General features: G+C 36.8%; 2 pseudogenes; one reads left to right on the top strand and one right to left on the bottom strand.

The window, feature by feature from the left end:
- The first annotated feature begins 6,551 nt into the window (after window positions 1-6,551).
- On the top strand, window positions 6,552-7,020 carry LOC120595521 (40S ribosomal protein S24-like; annotated as a pseudogene).
- An 804-nt stretch (window positions 7,021-7,824) lies between these two features.
- Window positions 7,825-7,946, bottom strand: LOC120595757 (uncharacterized; annotated as a pseudogene).
- Window positions 7,947-9,422: the final 1,476 nt, after the last annotated feature.

A 9,422-nucleotide genomic window follows, 5' to 3' on the forward strand; every position in this document is an offset into this window, starting at 1 on the left:
AGGAAGTTCTGCAGCTGCCCGTTAAAACAAGCTAACTCATTAGGGCTTTATTTCCTCCTTCAGTATCTGAAAACAACAAAACAAACAAATAGGTAAGCTCTACTAACAGGCCAGCACTCTCCCTAGGTCTAAGCATATTTCAAGATAGGTTAGGATGCTGTTTATAAAAAATGTCTCAATCTGTCTTAAGGTTATAAATATAGATTCCAATGAATTTTCTTTTTGTTTGTAGTCTATATTTAACAAGGAATAAAGTACTAAAATGCTGCTGGAAAAAAGTTTTCCTAGTTGGTTTTAAATCTCCCAATATTTCAAGGGCAAATTTGAAAAATGATACCAATGGAAAGACTGTGAGATTAGCCCCCTGAACAGTCCCAGAGAAGTAGAAAAGATTAGTCAATTATGAGAAGAGATTCGCTCTGAGCGTTGGCAGTGACATAAGCAATATGTCAGTTTTGTAAATTTTGCATCATTTGTAAAGTGATGAAGTCTTCATAGCTCCATTGTAGACAAGCTAACATTTCCTTTGGCAATCAAATGCTTATTGACTCTATGACGTCAGGGTTATGCGGTTTCAAAAATTGCATATTACGATTCTATAAAAACATTTGTTCATATCTTCCCCTGAATGTTTTCAACTTCTAATAATATTTTAAAAAATAGAATGGATGGCTTGGTTTATTGCTGTCACTTCTAGCTGATATTTGGTCAGAAAAAACTTATTTATTAATCTATCTGGAATATTAAATAAATACCTATTAAATGTCAGGTGCTGTTATAGGCATTGATATTGAAGAGAAAACACATATATAGAAATATACAGAATTTTATAGAATATACATTTCTAAAATGTAAATCAAATTCTATAAATAGAATTATTTAAAATATAAAATAGATATGTCTCTCTTCATACATATATGGCAAATACATATTGCTCATATATATTGCATACATATATTGCACACTCAGAGTATCAGAGGATAACCTGTACCTTCACATCTAACTCCAAACATATGTAAAAAAAATATTTATACCCTTTCGTGTTAGATTATAACCTGAAGTTTTCATTTTTTTTCAGAATATTAAGAATACAGTAAGCATTATAGGTACTCAAAAGAATTTTTAACTGGTTGATATTAACACACTGATTCAATGGGAATGGCTCAATGTAGAGAAGCCAAGTAAGCCATCGAAGGCAGAAAGTCCTCTGCTAGGTTACTTATCACATATATTTTCTTTCCTAAAACTGCACAGAGAATTTGAATACAAAAATCACTGTATTCTGTTGATATCCAAGCTATATTCATGTACCAAATTTGAAATAATTCCTTTCGAGTTACCACATTAGATGTTAGTTTCCATCCTAGAATCTTAAATTCTAAATTTTGGTTTCCCTATTTACAGCTAGAGTTATGTTTACATTAGTGAGGGATGGTAACCAACTTTTTGTCATAAGTTTGGAAAACAGAATATAAACATGTACTCTTCATGAAGAATTGACATTTGGCAAAAGAGAATTTCTCCCAGTGAGTTATTAACACTGAGGAACACTGGCATTGCTAAGGCCTGGAATACGCCTTTATCAGTAGGTTAATGGCATGGTACAGCAGACACTCACACGCACGTATTCCCCACACGTGTACATGCTGCTAGGCAGTGAGTGTCTACTCTTTGCTCAGCTCCGTGTTCTCATTTCGTAGCACACTGTTCGCTGTTTGGGGGTGAGGAGTCCCCAGTGCAGCTCAGCAGCTTTCTCTCCACTGGTGATTGTCTTAAGCCATGGAAAAGAGTTACGGTGGTGGCCAAGGCTGGGCTTGTTTTCCTTCTTCAGTGCTTCTCCTACAACACCATTGTATCATATTTCTTAAGTTGTAGGTTTACTTCTGTATTATAAAAAGTGAGATCCATCGATTATGCGATCATTCAGAATATTATAAAGGATTACACAGAATTGAGAAAAACAGTCATGTTGTAAACATACTTAAAAAAACTCATACTTGCTAATAATCAAAAAAAAATAAAAAATTTATTTTTTATTAATCAATAGCATAGTAAAAATGGTGACAGTTTTGACATTTATTTAAAAGCTATATATTAATACATTATTATAAATTGGAAACAAGCATAGCCTTTTGAGAAGCAATTTGGCTATAGGTCAAAAGTAAAAAAAAAGTCCTCCATTGATCGAGTAAATGAACTTGTGAAATGTATTCTTTAAAAAGTTTTTAAAAGAAAAAGATACATGGAGATGTTCACTGAACATATTATATGTATTGAAAGTAAAAAAAATAGTTACAATAGCCAACACCTGTGCAGTACTTACTCTGTGCCAGGCACATTTTAGATGCTTTGCATACTTATTTAATCCTCATGTGCTCTCTTCTCATCTTACAGATAAGGTAACCAAGGTGCAAAGTGCTTAAGTAACTTGCCACAGTGCGTTAAATGTCAAGTTGTAGATTTTGCATTCTACCATTATGTTATTTAGCCATACGAGTAGAGGGAATAACCTACGACTCAACAATAGGGAAATGGTTATGTAAATGTTTAACCGGAAATGATATACAACCATGAAAATGAGCCATTATGGAGAATATGAAGCAATGTAGACTTTTAAAAAATTATGTTGAGTCATAAAATAATAGTTTGGTCAACTGATTATGGTTGCAACTGTAAAAGATGGCTCTCATGAGGGACTTAATATAAATGAGCTGTGCAGGGGTAAATGAGCCACGTGCACACAGGGATTGAGAGGACTGAAGTAAGAACAAAAGGGAATAAGAGGAGCTGGCTACCTACCAAAAAGTCCTGGCAAGAGGACAGCAGTTCACACGCTCGGTCCCAGGGACTGTGGCAATAATATACCCATCTGACACTACACAGACTTTCTGCTCAAAGGGCATTTGAATTGAAAGATTCAGAGAGGACTGCCCGGCTTCAGAAGTGGGAAGTGGAGATGGAGAGAAGCCAGAGACAGAAGGAAGAATTTTCCTGTCATATCAAACAGAGAAGTCAAGGGAGGATTGAAACCTAGTCCTGGTCCTTAGCTGGATGGAGGTTAGAACAAACTCTAGCCCACTGGCTCAGATGGTGGGCTGCACTCCTGGTATCAAAAATTGGTAAGCACTGTGAAACAAACACTAGATACCTAAGAGTCCAGCAGAGGTGGACGGTAGTTGATGGGAAGGGGAGTCATTTCCAGAAATTGTGAGCTACTGCAATCATATATCACTGAGAGCTATAGAATCCTCGAGTACAGAGCAGAAGATCTTCTAAATCCTACTGTCCAGGGCCTTGGGAGCCCACGGGAGGCCTCCTCCAGCCTTTATTCTTGTGAGATTCAGGGGAGGGCTGAAGGAAGGCATGAGTCAGGGGCATCAATAGCTGAGATGGTGTGAGACCTGCAAAGGACTCAATAACAATTAAGAAAAAATGGAAAGTTATGCAGTCAACTAAAAGAGTGATAAACTTAAGAGATGTTTTTATTGTATAAATTCCTTTAATGTCAAAATATTGCCTTTATAATTTTTAAGAATCTGGTAATCTATGGAGGCTGTACTTTATCAAGTCTGCTCTTTCAGTGTACTCTAGCTGTTTAAATTTTTGTAAATGGATGATTTAAAAGGTGACCATTTCTCTTATTTTCCTTCTCTCACCTATAGGCACAATGCTAATAATTCGTCACTGATTTAATTTATTCACAACAAATATTCATCACGGCTGGCTATGGTGCATAATTTCAGTGCATTTTTGCTAAAGTATACAGTAGGATAAAATGTTGAACCCCAACTTTTTTTGAGCAATGTTGACAAGTTCACATTCCAAGACAGAGGTAACATGCATGACCCTTCATTGAAATACAATTTAAAAATGCCATATGTTTCAGAGCTAACAAATATTAAGAGGTAATGAATCATTTTCCTTTTTCTTATATTTCATGGAACTGTTCATTAGCCTCTATCTGACATTCTGTTTAGGGGATTGCAGTGGCAGAGAAATCATGTGACATTGGCCCAGGCTGATGAGACCTTGATGGCAAATTAATGGGTCCTACCACCCAACATCAGTAAAAATCAGTTCAGAGCAGGAAGTTTGTATACAGATATTTATCTTTCCCTTTCCTCCTTTCCTTCCTAGAAAATTTTGGGGACATTACCTGATCGTTACCACATAAGTGTTTAGGTATGCTAGTTTACCATTTTAAATATACAAACTCAGTGAGTGGTTTATTGTGATAAGTTAATTGTAAACATTTTTAAAGTAAGCCAATTTCTTATTACAACAAATTAAAAAAATAAGGCATGGGATAAAGTGAGAACAATATTATATCAATTTCTGTTTTGTTTCATTTGGTACCAAAAATAAGCTGATTGCCTGATTTCTAGCTTTTGGATTTTCTATGGAATTACACTTTGTATGGAATTTGTATGTATGTACATTTGCTTTCTAAAAAGCCTTGGCTTTTTAGATTTCATAGATTCAAGATTCAAGATTTCATAGATTCAAGTTCTTACACTGAACAAATTTCAGTATAAAATTCTTGTCCCTAGACCATCTAGGGGGTTAAAAGAACCAAGTGGTACTGAAAAAAGTGTAACATGCCTGCCTCTCAAGACTAATGTTCATCAATCTGTGTCAAGGGGCCAAATTGTATTTCTATTAAACCACCTATACTATCTAAAACTTTTATTCGCCAAGTAGCAAAATTTAAGTATTAGCTGAATTGTGTCTCAAACAGGAGTTGTTCTAGGAAATTACAACAGGAAATAAGGAAATCCTACTATTGAGCTTCTCAAGCAGTATCAAACTACAGTCCTAAAGCATCTATGAACTGTCCTATAATGATGCTGGGCCAGCTGGATGCTAATGAACTTCTTTTATAGGACCTTAATCTGTTGCATCCCCTGTGACTCAGCCAAGCCTCCCACTCCCTGTTTAAGACATGGACCATTTTGGACTAGTTTGCAGTATGCACCGTTCATGCTGTGATGACATAAGAAATGGTTAGATTTAGTCACTAAAATGCCAACATTTGCCCATAGAACCAGCCACAGCACTCCTTTTTACCAAAATAAGATACTGCTCTCCACCAATAATAGCGGCTAACTTTTAATGAATATTCACTGTGGTCAGGAACTTTTCTGAGCACGTTTTACCCGTTAACTCACTTAATTTTCTAAATAACCCTTATGAGGAGATATTATTATTACTCCACTTTTTCAGATGAATAAACTAGGCATGGAAGGTTGAATAACTTGCCCAAGCTGTCACAGAAAAAAATGGAATTCTAAACCAGGTGCTTGGGCACCAGATTCCCTGGCAAGAGTGTCAATTTCTCTTTGTCCTCTCATCCTGGACATCCCCTCCTGCTGCTTTACATGTAGTCTGTGCTCTAGTCAAATTGCACTACTTTGTGTTTCTCAAAACACATTCCTATTCTTTAGGTTCTGCGTTAGATTCCTGTCTTGTGCACTGTCACTGTGCCCTGAGCTTGCCATCCTCTTTTTGGTTTCTCTCTCGGGGTTGTACACCTGCTTGTGTTAAACTGAGCCATGAGGTAGAACTTTGGAGAAATTTTGTAGTTGAGGGGAGGTGTTTGGAAGAAATCCAGAAGGGAGAGCTACTTTTCTTTACCTTAGTGGTAGTCTGCTCAATTTTCAGTGGTGGATTGAGAGGAAGGGTACTAGAGAGAAAAATGACAGCAAAGATAGGTAGGAGCAGAGGTAGCCTGCTGTCCTAGGCATTAACCCTTAGTAGTTGGGGAGGTACTATGGAAGGGGCCAAGGTAGGTAAGAAAGCTCTAGAGAAATTTCAGGCAGAATCTGTTTATCGATGTGCATGGAATTATTTAAATATTTAAATTTATTTAGATCTCAGAAGCTAAGCAGGGTTGGGCCTGGTTAGTACTTGGATGGGAGACCACCTAGGAAGACTAGGTGCTATAGGCGTAAAAAATAAAAAATAAGGGATAGTAAGTTGACAAAGTCCTTGCAATCTGTGAGGCTAACCAAGGGTTGCCTTGCCTAAAAAAAATAGTTTAATAAATTTAAAAAAATAAAAAATAAACAAATTTTTATTTAGAATCCTGCCAATGTATCTTGGTTAAAGATTCTTACTTGGTAACATCTTGTGTTAGTGGTCTAAATGAGATTCTAAAAGCCCCCAATTCTCTTATTTTTCTCCTTCTCCTATTTTGTCACAATTGAAATATTGTTTTGTTTACCAAGAAGCCATTCATATTCTTGTCTCATAAAAGTGGAACAATTCTTCCCTGTCCAGCTTTACTGAGCAGAATGCATTGAACTCTGATTATTTCATCTTGGGCCAATATTTACAGGAACAAAGTTCACAATACATTTCAAAATCTGTGTTCCCTGGTCTTATTTTATGTCTTTCACACCTGTAGTTTTCTTTTACTTTCTATATTGGAAATACACTGCCTTATCCATCTGTTGATAGATGACATAGTTAAAGTCATCTGTCAGGGCTGGAAGGTTATAGCTGAAATCCAGCTCCTTTCCTCCCTGGCTGCTTGAGGGTCAGCTGTCTTCATGAATGCCACAGGAATTATCCAGACCAGGAAGTTCATGACCCATAGACTACTGCAATGGAAACAAATGGTCATTGACACCTTTCACCTTGGGAAGGCAACAGTATCTAAGACAGAAAATTGGGAAAAACTAGCCAAAATGTGCAAGACCACACCAGATGTCATCTTTGCATTTACATTCAAAACCCATTTTGGTGGTGGCAAGACACTGGCTTTGGCATGATTTATCATTCCTTGGATAATACAAAGAAAAATGAACTCAAAAATAGACCTGCAAGACATGGCCTGTATGAGAAGAAAAAGACCTCAAGAAAAGGGGGAAAGGAATGCAAGAACAGAGTGAGGAGAGTTAGGGCGACTGCAAAGGCCAGTGTCGGTGCTGGCAAAAAGTGAGGTGGAGACTGGACAACAGAAGAGGTAAAGAGTCGTCAGTGACTTTACCTTTTGTGATTGAGCAGATTTTTCATGAGAGGATTAATAAACTAAGAACTTAAAAAAAAGAAAAAACTGAAATCCAGATTTTAGAGTATGGCTAACTCAGGTTCCTGCTGTTTCGCTGGTACTATAGGTCACCCACACTGTCATCTCCTTATCTCCTTAACTACTTCCCACCTTCAGGCACCTGGCTGCTCTTGCATCACCTACGTTACTTTAACAGCTGATTTCTGGTGGCATTAAGTTATACTTTTGTATCTGATCTTAAAATAAACAAACACAAAGCCTTCATCATCCTCTAGCTTCTGAACATCGCAGTAAAGCACCTCAAAAGAACGGTCGATACATGTTGTGTTAATGTCCTCACCTCTCATATCTTAACGGATCCCACATTTTGCTGTCTTCTCCTGTTCTCTTCTCAGTGACCTCTATGCTGCCTAATTCAATGGCAGTTCTTCACTCCTACTACTCAACCTTTTAGCAGCATTCAAAGTAGCTTCTCTGAATCATTCTCTTCTCTGGGCTTACCTGGCACTCTCCAGGTTCGGTTCCATCTTCACTGGCTGGTCCTTCTTAGTCTCTTTGGCTGACATTTCCTCTCTTTTGACCTTTAAATAGTACAGGCAGGCCTCTGTACTATTCTTATTTTCTCACCTTGCCTGATTATAAAGGTACATTCTTTTGACCTTTAAATAGTACAGGCATGCCTCTGTACTATTCATATTTTTTCCCCTTGCCTCATTATAAAGGTACATTCAATAGGACCATGTGAAACTGATGTCTTTGAAAGTGAAAATCAAGTGACTATCAGCAATTTTTTGATTCTATTTTTTTTTTTTAGCCTACAGTACCAAATCTTCCTAGGTGGTCTTCCATCCAAGTACTAACCAGGCCCAACCCTGCTTATTAGCTTCTGAGATCAGACGGGATCGGGCGTGTTCAGGGTGGCATGGCCATAGACTTTATGTAATATTTCTAGCCTAAACATTTTTCCTGAGCTCCATATCCAACTGTCTATCTTAAATCTCCACTGGATGTTTAATAGGCATCTAAAATATAAAACATGTCCAGAATGGAATTTTTCTGTCTATCCATCTTGTTCGATTCCAAGTTTTCTCTATGCCATTAAATGCCACTAAGAGTCATCTTTGATTTATGTATTTTCCTCATCTCTAAAATATAATCCATCACCAAGTCCTCTCCCTCCTTCCATCGATTTATATGTTGGATTTTTAGGTCAATACTAAGCTACTCTATTCAAGTGGTCTTACATCTTGGATGAGCATTAATAACTCCTTTTTTACTGCTTTCACTTTTGTACCCCTACTACCCAATCTCCACATAGCACCAGAGTGATTCATTGAAAATATATATTAGACTCTTACTAAACAATCAAACAATCAAAAAATATCAGCAACAAAATACTTCTTTAAAGACTTGCCAATGCATTTAGGCTATTTTAAATCCTTATCCTTGGTTTATATCGGGGGTTGGTGAACTATAGCCTGTAGCCACATCGAGTCTGCTGCCTGTTTTTGTAAATAGTTTTATTAAAACACTGTCTTGCTCATTTGCTTATGTATTATCCATGATTGCTTTTGCACTAAATAGCAAATTCAGTCACTGCTACAGAAAAAATCTGGCCTGCAAAGCCTATAGTATTTACTGTTTGAGCCTTTACAGAAAATGTTTGCCAATCCTGGTTTATATGGTCCTACACAATCTCGTTCTTACCTGGCTCAGAACTCATCTCTAGCCACTCTGTCCCTGGTATTTACATCTCTTCGCCAGCAGGTGTATACTTTTACAGGACTAGGGCCATGAGAAGTTTCTTTGTATTTATTTTTCCCTCTAAAGGAAATACTCTTTCCTTGGGTCTTTGATTGGCTGGTACCACCTCCTTGGACAGAGGTATTCCTTGAAATCCTTTATAAAGTTTCTGCTAATTGCTCTCTATCTCAAACTTTTTTTTTTTATTTCGTTCGTAGCATTTATCACAGTCAGTAATTGCCATACGGACACTAACCAAAAGACAGCTCATGTAGTATATTAATATCAGACAAAGCAGACTCTATTACTAGATAGAGGGCACTGTCTATCTATAGAGAAGATTATGGGTATATAGATACCAAATATGCTTTAGAGCAAGAGAGAGTGATATAGAAACTTAATGAGGGATATTTCATTTTGATAAAAGGTCAATTCAATAACAAGATAAAATAATCTTAAGTCTGCATGTGTATAAAGCAAACATTGACCAATTACAAGGAGAAATAAATATCCAGAATCACATGGCTAGAGATTTTAACACCATTCTTTCAGGAGCTCGAACAGATAAACTATCAGTAGTAAACCATATACATTCCTATTGAATTGCTTACATTTTTTGTTCAGAGTGCTACTAGCTTTTCTAATATACATTTATATCCCCATATAT

Source organism: Pteropus medius, unplaced genomic scaffold, assembly GCF_902729225.1.
Source record: "Pteropus medius unplaced genomic scaffold, Ma_sr-lr_union100, whole genome shotgun sequence".
In the NCBI taxonomy this organism is placed as follows: domain Eukaryota; kingdom Metazoa; phylum Chordata; class Mammalia; order Chiroptera; family Pteropodidae; genus Pteropus; species Pteropus medius.